The sequence below is a fragment of the Piliocolobus tephrosceles genome, chromosome 18, assembly GCF_002776525.5.
Source record: "Piliocolobus tephrosceles isolate RC106 chromosome 18, ASM277652v3, whole genome shotgun sequence".
Taxonomy (NCBI): domain Eukaryota; kingdom Metazoa; phylum Chordata; class Mammalia; order Primates; family Cercopithecidae; genus Piliocolobus; species Piliocolobus tephrosceles.
Genome location: NC_045451.1, coordinates 24,983,647 through 24,995,032, shown reverse-complemented (window position 1 = coordinate 24,995,032; position 11,386 = coordinate 24,983,647).

Below are 11,386 nucleotides of genomic sequence, written 5' to 3'. Positions count from 1 at the left end.
AGTATACATGTAAGCATCTTATCAGTCTTTATTTTTTTTTTACTAGTAAATATTGTTTTGGCAAATGCCTAGAAAAATATAGTAATTTAAGAAATGTAATTACCCTTTTACCTTCCCCAACTCATGTCACTATATGAAAGTAGATTGCTTGATTCACTTTGGGTGGGTGATTTTAAAACATAGTTGCAGTTGTCAGAGCAATGTCACAAAAGTTCTAGGTTCCATTTTCGCAGGGACTTTAGCCTTTCCTTGCTGCTGATCAGCACAAAGCAGATATAGCCATACAAGAAAATACAGGATTGAAGACTCCTATGAAGATAGCAGAAATGGGAAGTTTGAAACCTTTATTATAATGAAGCATTTTATTGGGTGGTAGGCACTCTCAGAGTTAAAAAGTGATACTGAACATGCATGTACTAATTAAATTGTGTACTCCAAGTCTGTTGGTTATATGTATTCTCAAACAAAAGACAGACTGTTTGTAAAGATCATAAACTACATATTTACTAAACTTTGTAACCCTGAGCCAGTAACTTATCAGTTAGTCACCTGGTATTAAGTTCTTATAAATTGTGCAGTTGGATACTAACCACTCAGGAAATTCATCTCAAATAATAGACCTGGCCCCCACCCTAGAGGAACTAGCATTATCATATTTGTAATTTACAATTGGTTATGCTCAGTCCTAGGGCAGAACTGACCTGGGACTGCACTATGTGCAGAGAAAGAATTAAGAGCCACAGGATAAAAATGCAGAAATGCAGATGAGAATGAAAATGATGAAACATTTTCAGAAAAAGGCAGTATTAAAATTAAGTGCCCATATTATTTGATGGAAATCAGAGAGATTATTGTGAAGAATAGACAGCTGGGTGTAACTGGATGCCATCCAGATGTATAACCAATTATTAATAAGCTTCATAAGATATAACATGTGTAGACCAATCTCCTAAAGCTCAAAGTATAAAAGTTTGGATGTTCATGCCATATTTTTCAAAATATTTATGTCCCGTATGTGGTAGCCAGAATGTCCAACAACCTTTACTTGTATTGGGCTCTTGATTAAATAAAAAAAAATTAGTAGGTTAAATTGTTTGTAAGAAAATGAGCAAAATAATGTATGATGGAAAAACTCAGATATATTATAAATTGGCAAGGAAGACAGAAAAAGAATGCAATAAATATTCCAGGAAAATTGATTAAATATTTGGGGAAAACCAGAAATTGATTTCAAATGTGTTAATGAGTTAATTAATGAAAATCAAAATATAAAAATCAAGAATAATTATTTCAACCTGAAAAGTGTTTAACATTTCTGTAAGTAAAAAAAAAAATTCTAAAAAATAACAAGAAAAAAAAGCTATTGGAAAAATATTTGACACACATGGGATAAAAAAGTCACTGGTATTTTAACATATAAGGTGTTCTTTAAAGAAAAGAATACTGAACCACAATAGTTAAACTACCATGAAACATTAAATAAAGCAAAATATGTATATGAATAAGCATATATGAATATATAAATATGAATACTTTATAAATACAAAATGAATAATATGTAAATAGTTACTATGTTCACTCTCATAGCTACAAAACAAAGGAAGTGACCACACACACACTTACATTTTTTTTCCTGACTCAATTAGCAGAGTCTGACAAAATGACAAAAGCAAGGGGAAACAGTGAGTAGGGTCGTGTTATTACATTGTTAGTAACAGTGTAAACTGGTACAATTTTCTCCATTAATTTGGCAATATTTATCAATAGATTTTTAAATCTAATTAGTTCTACTTTTAGATTGAAACCTAAATAAACAATCAGACATTTTGCATTCAAATGTTTCACAAATGAATGGAAAAAGCAATAAAATAGGCCAGACAGTAATTTGGGATCAGTGAGTAATGAAAACTGAAGTTCCTAGATTTAAAATAGAAAAGTGAGTTTGGCCTCATGTGTAGATATTTGACTTCTTTTAAATTTTCAAATAGTGGTTATAGAACATTATTTCAAAGCTGAGGTACAAAAGAAACCTAATGAGATCATATGCTACCTCTTATTTATATCAGCCTTTCTTCTAATAAGTGATTTATCTATTCAATTCCCTTGTGAAATCAATCAATTTGCTGGTTCAACACAGGCTTTTCAATTTAGAGTAGAACTGAAATTTCCACTCTGCAGCAACTATTGGTTTTGTAACCTGAAGAAAATTTCTTAAATTCTTTGAGTCTTTCCTCATCTATCCTCATCTATCATATGGACCTAATAATACTTTTTCAGGAGCTTTTGTGTCCATCACAGTTTCTGAAAAATAAATATTTCTTATTATAAGAAGAGTCAAATTGCTTTCACAGAAGCAGTAAATTATATATATTGTTATACAATAAAATAATGTACATAAACTATTCATAAGCATGAATATTCCAGAGTCATTAATACTTTAGTAGATATGTGTAATGTATAATAAAACTTCATTTATTCCAAGGTGTTCTCACTTCTGTTATTTGGCTTATCATTACTTTTTTTACTCTACTCAGCTTCCAGATAATCTTCTTAAAATTCTGCATTTATCTATTAGCGATTTCATAAGCAAGTCAACATAGCAATAGGAGAGAATCAGAAATTCTTCTTTTCTTATGATTGCCATCTGATCATCAGAGCTAAGAAGTGCCATTATGGTACCAATATTCATGATCTATGGGCAACATGTTTTATTTTCTTATACTGTTATCAACTGCTTTGAACAGTTGACATCTCTGGGATTTACAATTGGCTTCATAATTGTGACTTACAGATAAACTTTTCACCTCAAAGATATTTACAACAGAATCCAGAAACAGAATATCTTCAGTTTTTCTAAGGATTTTGAAAAATAATCTCTCTCTTTATTTTCTCATGGATAAAGCAAATTAAGCCCAAGAAATATCACCAGAAATCCTGATGAAGACTGGCTGTTATGCTCTAGCGATCTCCAGCTAATATAGTTTGAATGTGTCCCCACCTAAATCTCATATTGAAATGTAATCCTCCATGTTGGAGATGGGGCTTAGTGGGAGGTGATTGGATAATGGAGGCAGATTTCTCATGAATGGTTTAGCATCATCCCCCTCAGTACTCTCCTAGTGATAGTGAGTAACTTCTTGTGAGATCTAGTTGTTTAAAAGGTGTATAGCACCTCCCTACTTTATCTCTTGCTTCTGCTGTGGCTGTGTGACCTGCCTACACCCTCTTCACCTTCCACCATAATTGTAAGTTTCCTGAGGCCTCCCCAGAAACTGAGCAAGTGCCAGCATCATGCTTCCAGTATAGCCTGTAGAACTGTGAGCAACTAAACCTCCTTTCTTTATAAATTACCCTGTTGCAGGTATTTCTTTATAGCAATGCAAAATCAGACTAATACTGACTGCTTTCAACTTGCAGTATCTTTCCCATGCAGTAGCTTGGGAAAAGGAAAAACCCTATTCTCTTGCCATCTTTTCTGAGGAGCAGTGCTTCACTCTTTGATGATTAAAGTGGAGACCAAGCATTTTTTTTTTTTTTTTTTTTTTTTTTTTTTAGACAGAGTTTGACTCTGTCTCCCAGGCTGTAGTATAGTGGTGCAATTTTGGCTCACTGCAACTTCTGCCTCCCAGGTTCAAGCAATTCTCTGCCTCAGTTTCCCAAGTAGTTGGGATTACAGGCGCCCACCACCATGCCTGGCTAATGTTTTTGTAATTTTAGTAGAGATGGGGTTTCACCATCTTGACCAGGCTAGCCTTGAACTCCTGACCTCGTGATCTACTCACCGAGGCCTCCCAAAGTGCTGGGATTGCAGGCATGAGCCACCGTGTCTGGTGAGACCAAACTTTAAAACAGAAGAAAACAGCTTAAGACTTCAGAGCTTAGAACAGACCATAAAGTTTAAGGTTCAGGTTTAGGTTCAAGGATTAACAGTAATTGATATACTTGCTGAATTAGCAAACAGTCAAAGCAAAAGATTTACCTAAACTCAAGGTACACGTTCCCTAATACGAATAATGTGGATTCATGGTGCCAGCCTGCTCCCTGCTGAGAGCCTCCAAAGTCAAGTGTTCTCAGTACCTTCTGTGAAGTAAGGGACTGAAGCTCCAGGATTAGAGGTCATTGAGAGTGGTTTTGAGAGAGGGAACAAACATTAGTCAAATATCAATTCTAATAATCTTAAAGCAATTGTACTGACTGCCAGACCACAGGTATATCAACTAGTTTATTTCTGTTTTATTTCTTACCGTGCCATCAAGCCTTGAAAATGGTGGTTTCAGTGCACCAAACCGAATCAAAAGGCAAAAGCACACATGAATGGAAAGATACTCTATGTTCATGGATTAGAAAAATTGATATTGTAAAAAGTCCATACTATCCAAAGCATTCCACAGTTTTAGTGCAATCTCTACCAAAATTCCAATATCAGTCTTCACAGAAATCGGAAAACTATCCTGAAATTTGTGAGAAATCACAAAAGGCCTCACATAGCCAAAGCAATCTGCAGCAAAAAGAACAAAGTTGGAGACATCACAGTACCTAATCTCAATTTATGTTACAAAGCTACAGTAATCAAAACAGCATGGTACTGGCATAAAAACAGATACATTGACCAATGGAACAGGATAGAAAGTCCAACAATCAACCCATGCATTTATGGTCAGTTGATTTTGGGCAAAGGTGCCAAGAACCCGAAGTGAAGAAAGAATGATCTCTTTAATAAATGGTGTTGGGAAAATTGGATATCCACATGCAGAAAAATGAAAGTTAATCTTTATCTCTCTCTATGTACAAGAATCAACTTAAAAGAAATTAAAGACTTAAAGCAAGACCCGAAACTGCAAAACTACTAGAAGGAAACACAGGGGAAAAGCAATGGTCTGGGCAATGATTTCTTAGATATGACCCCAAAAGTACAAGCAATAAATGCAAAAATAGATAAACGTGAATTGCATCAACCTAAAAAGTTTGTATATGGCAAAGAAAACAATTAACAAAGTAAAAAGACACTGGGAGAAAATATTTGCCAATCATACATCTCATAAAGGCCTAATACATATTTTAAAATAAACAAGCAACACACATAACTCAGTGACAAGAAAAAATTAGACCTGTTAAAAAATGGTGAAAGGTCATGAATAGACATATCTCAAAAGACATACAAATAGTCAACAAGAATATGAAAAAATTTTCAACATCACTAGTCACCAGGGAAATGCAAATTAAAACCAGAATGAGAGATCACTGCACATCTATTAAAATGGCTGTTATCAGAAAAGTGATACTATCTCAAGAAAAGAAAAAGATCACAAATGTTGGTGAGGATGTGGGGAAAAGGGAACCCTTGTACACTGTTGATGGGAATGTAAATGAGTATAGTCATTTTAGAAAACAGCAGGGAGGTTCCTCAAAAAACTAAAAATAGAATTATATGATTAGCATCCCAGTTCTGGGTATATATCCAAAGGAACTGAAATCAGTATGTCAGAGAGATATCTGCACTCCTGTGCTTATTGCAACATTATTCCCAATAGCCAACATACGGGCACTACATAAATTCCCATTAATGGATAAATGCATAAAGAAAATGTGGTATATATACACAATGAAATATTATTTGACCTTAAAAAAGAAGGAAATTCTGTCATTTGTGACAACGTGGATTCACCTGGAAGACAGTATGCTAAGTGAAATAAACCAGACACTGAAAGACCACATGATCTCACTTGTATGTGGAATCTAAAAAAGTTGAACTCACAGTAGTAGAGAGTTGAATGCTGGTTACCAGAAGCTGTGGGTTCTGAAGAAGATGGATGGCGATAAAGAAGATTAATCAAAGAGTACAAAGTTTAATTAGATGGGAGGAATAACTTATATTGATCTTTGCATAGCATGGTGACTATAGTTAATAATGAGTATGTATATCCATATATAAATAAAAATATATATAGTTAATGTAATGTAGATTTCAAAATTACTGAAAGAAAAGATTTTTAAGTATTCTCACTACATAGTAAAGATATGTATGTGAGGTGATAGATATGTTAATTAGCCTAAGGTAGCCATTCCACAATGTATACATGTATCATAATGTCACATAATACCCCATAAGTATACACAATTATTTGTAAATGAAAAACTTTTTTAAAGGCAATGACTTTTTTTTTTTTAAGGCAATGACTTTTTAAAAAAAGCCTTCTGTATTATTTAAAAAACCTTCTGTATTATTCAGCTGCTATGAAAACAGAGGAAAGAAAAGATATTGAAAAAGAATTCAAAATGACTTATGTGAATTGCATTAGACCTCACAAACATCTATTAACAAGTTTTTATTTTTAACATGTTATTTAACATGTAATATATCACACATAGAGAAATTTTCTTGTGTGGTTGATATTTATTGAATGAATACATTCAAGTTAACACCACTAGGTCAAAATAGAACATTTCAGAACCCCAGAGCCCTTCCATGTTTTGTCCAGCCCGTTTGGCTTTTCTCCTTCCCCTGAGAGATAACCACCACCATGAGTTTTGCCTTAATCATTTCTTGTTTTTCTCTATAGCTGCATCACTTATGTATGCATCTCTAAACTAGACAGTTTCATTTCCTATTATTTTTTCCACTACATTGTATTTATGATATTCACGCTTATTGATATGTTTCTCAATGGTCCATCCATTTTAATTGGTGAAAAGTATATCATTGTCTAATTATACCACAATTTATTCATTCTGCTGTTGATGTGTATTGGGGTCATCATTTTTAAATTTACAAATAATGCTAATATGAATATTTGTGTATTTGTGTCATCTTTTTCTATCATTTTTACTAACAATGATTTGATTATTAGTTTTTAGATTATCTCCTCTAAAGAACACTCAGTGAGATTCTGTTCTTCCATCTAGTCTGACAATCTCATTTCCAAAGGGAGCAGTCACTTAATCCACATTCAATGCAATGATTAACGTACGTTAGCTCAAAACTTCCATCCTACCTTGTACCTCCCAGTAGTCCACTTATCCAATGCTATTTTTTCTCTCTCTTATTTTTCTTCTTTTAAACTATTTAAACATTTTAATTTTAAAAAACAATTTTAAAAATAATGATTTTTAAACCATTCCATCTTCTGTCAATTCTGCAATGAACCTGCCTCTCATCCTAATGGCTTCTTGAGAAATCATCGTGTGTATATTCAACTGAACTCAAAATTTTTATCTTCCTCTCTTATAACATGAGAACCTTCAGATATTTCAACTCCTTGTACTCCTCTTCCAATTTACAGATACTGGCTGTCATTTGGTACTAAATTTCATCATGTTTTATTTTTCTCTTGTAACACTATTAATAATTTTTTATATAATCAATGTTTATCTGCTCACATATTTGATACTTTTCTTTGCTCAACTTTCTTTTTTACAGCTCAACACTTCCAATCGAGATTTCTCCCCACTGGCATTTTCTAACATTTTGCATTTCTTTTAGTGAGTGTCTGCTGGTGGTACACTTTCTCAAATTTTGTTTAACTAAAGATGTTCTCATTTTAACTTTTTACTTGATGGATATTTTTGCTGAGTACAGAATCCTAGTTTGGGAGTAATTGTTCAATTCACTACATTGCAGATAATTTTCACTGTCTTCTGACTTTCATTATTGCTTTTGAGAGGTCATATATCATTTTAATGAAATGTAGTAGGCTGATTTTTTTTTTTTGAGATAGCATCTCACTCTGTCTTTTTTTATTATTAAGAAAAAAAGGACTTCTTATTAAGCAAACAATACATGACTTTATGCTTTAGGTCACCATTACTTGTTAATTTGTACCTCGTGGCCAAAACACATTGCATTGGGAGTTATACCTGATATAAATGACGAATTGTTGGGTGCTGACGAGTTGATGGGTGCAGCACACCAACATGGCACAAGTATACATATGTAACAAACCTGCACGTTATGCACATGTAACCTAGAACTTAAAAGTATAATAAAAAAATTTAAAAAAAGAAGTCCTGAGGTTTAGAATTCAGTTACATTCTATTTTTCATGAGTGTATGTATTACACACAAAAATACAGGTCTGCTCTTGAATTGGGATATAAGTCTATTAATATTTTGGAAATGCACACCACTAACTTCCTTAAAAGGGGTTGGCTTAGAAGAAATATATGACTAAGAAGGTCTTTAAAGTCATTTTTCTTCATTCTCTACTACAATGCCACTCTGACAGAGTCAGAGAACATCAACTCTAAGGTGGATAGGAAACATCACCTCAATTTTACATGCTGTATCATGTACACTTTCTCTTGTGAGGAATGGAAAAAGTACCAAAGACATTCTTTTTTCCCTTAATCTCTGCAGATCTAAAAGATTAAGATTAACCAGGAACACTGTTAATAATTACACAGCCTAAAGCAAGATATAATGTCATAAAAAGCAGACAAGATTTACCTTTGCTAATACTTAATTCATATAATCAAGAGCTATTGAAGTACAATTATCTCCTATTTTTATCTTTAACTTTAGCTAAAACCATTTTAATTATCTGTTTTCCTTGTCCATCTCAATGCAGCCACTGACTTCAATAGTACAGTAGATTTTATTCATCATTCACGTGAACTTATCATGGTCCAGTAATATTGTCTTATCACTGGACAGTTTTGAAATTAGTGATTACCAAAATCCTTCTGTTTGCTTAGCCATAGAATTCTGCAATATTAATAATAAAGGGTTGGCTTTGTGGGTTTTTTTAGAAGCAAAAACTAAATTCCTAACCTGTGAGAAACCAAATTTCAGTGATTGCAAATAAGTTCTATGAAATAAAGAAGGCAAGGCCTTACATTTGCTCAGAATCCTAGAATCATTCATACAGATGAGATAATTTTCTGTCATTGTTTTTTTTTTGAAGGGAGCAGATATTTCTATTAATTTTTCTCTACCTAACATAAATTCTGTACTTTTGGGTTGAATTTGGAAGTTTTTCCAGAAAATAAATAATTGCTAGTTTGCATAATCCACACTGAATAAATACATAATTATTAACTATTCCCTTACTTCTAATTCACAAAGTCAGCAAAGACATTTTTGAAGTGGCATTTGAGATACCAGCATCTTCAGAATAGATGGAAAATATGCTGTGGATGTTGAACAACACAAGGCTGAGCTGGTTAGTACTGTAAACACTGTTTAATTGCCTTTATGTCTAATATTCTTCCTTTCAACATTTAACATTGAACCCTTCAAGAACATTAGGTTGCATTTTTTATAATGTTGGCTATTACAGGATTATGAAATCTGAGATGTTAATATCAGTAATCATAGTGCTGAGGAAGTTATTAGTATACCAAACAGTGCTTCCACATCGTTTGAGAATTGTATGTTAGAGTTTCTGCTTAAATTTTGGTATTTATATCAGGAACCTACAATAACGTATCAGCAGACAAAATTTTAGTAGATGATTTAAAATACATTCATAGCAAATACTAACAATATTATTTTTATTTCTATATATTTTCATTTGATAAAAATATTTCTGATAACTCCTTCCTTATTGTGACCTATTTATATTTAGAATAACAATTATGGAAAATGTCTCATGGTGGGGGTACTTAAACGCTTAAAATGTGTCACTTTGATTCCATATGAAATTTAAAGTAGTTTTTTCTAATTCTATGAAGAATGTCAATGGTAGCTTGATGGGAATAGTATTGAATCTATAAATTACTTTGGGCAGTATGGCCATTTTCATGATATTGATTCTTCCTATCCAGGAGAATGGAATTTTTTCCACTTGTTTGTGTCCCCTCTTATTTCTTTGAGCAGGGATTTGTAGTTCTTCTTGAAGAGGTCTTTCACATCCCTCATTAGCTGTATTCCTAGGGATTTTATTCTCTTTGTAGCCATTGTGAATGAGAGTTCATTCACGATTTGGCTCTCTGCTTGTCTATTGTTGGTGTAAAGGAATGCCTGTGATTTTTGCACATCGATTTTGTATCCTGAGATTTTGCTGAAGTTGCTTATCAGGTTAAGGAGTTTTGGGGCTGAGATGATGGGGTTTCGTAAATTTAAAATCATGTCATCTGCAAACAGAGACAATTTGACTTCTTCTATTCCTGTTCTAATACCCTTTATTTGTTTCCTTGTCTGATTGCCCTGGCCAGAACTTCCAATACTATGTTGAATAGGAGTGGTGAGAGAGGGCATCCTTGTGTTGTGCTGGTTTTCTAAGGGGATGCTTCCAGGTTTTGCTCATTCAGTATGATATTGGCTGTGGTTTTGTCATAAATAGCTCTTATTATTTTGAGATATGTTCCATCAATACCTAGTTTATTGAAAGTTTTCAACATGAAGTTCTATTGAATTTTCTCAAAGGCCTTTTCTGCATCTATTGAGATAATCATGTGGTTTTTGTCTTTGATTCTGTTTATGTGATGGATTATGTTTACTGATTTGTGTATGTTGAACCAGTCTTGCATCTGAAGCCAATTTGATCATGGTGGATAAGTTTTTGACTGTAAAGAGTAATGAGTTCATGTCCCCTTCAGGGACATGGATGAAGCTGGAAGCCACCATCCTCAGCAAACTGAGGACAAACATATAGGAACAGAAACATAGGAACAGAAAACCAAACACTGCATGTTCTCAATCATCAGTGGGAGTTGAAAAATGAGAACACATGGACACAGGGAGGGGAACAACACACACCAAGGCATGTTGCGGAGTGGGGGACAAGGAGAGAAAACTTAGAGAATCAATCCATAGGGGTAGCAAACCACTATGGAACATGTATACCTATGTAACAAACTTGCATGTCCTTTGCAGGTATCCCGGATCTTAAAGTAAAATTTAAAAAAAAAAAAAAGCCTTAAAAAATAAAAAAATAGGCCTCGCACAGTGGCTCATGCCTGTAATCCCAGCACTTTGGGAGGCTGAGATGGGCAGATCACGAGGTCAGGAGATCGAGACCATCCTGGCTAACATGATGACACCCCGTCTTTACTAAAATACAAAAAAAAATTAGCTGGGCGTGGTGGCGGGCACCTGTAGTCCCAGTTATTCAGGAGGCTGAGGCAGGAGAATGAACGTGAACCCGGGAGGCAGAGCTTGCAGTGAGCCGAGATTGTGCCACTGCACTCCAGCCTGGGTGACAGAGCGAGACTCCATCTCAAAATAATAATAATAATAATAATAATAATAATAATAATAATAATAATAATAAAATGAATATTGTAGATGAGAAAAGTGTAAAAAACCAACTGAATTTAATTAAAGAAGTTAATAAATTTCAATCCGAATACTGTATATGTGCATGTGGAACTGATAATTTTATAAAAATCTTTGACATTCGCAAAAATAATAGTAATACATGGTTAGCCAAAATACCTATAACAAATAA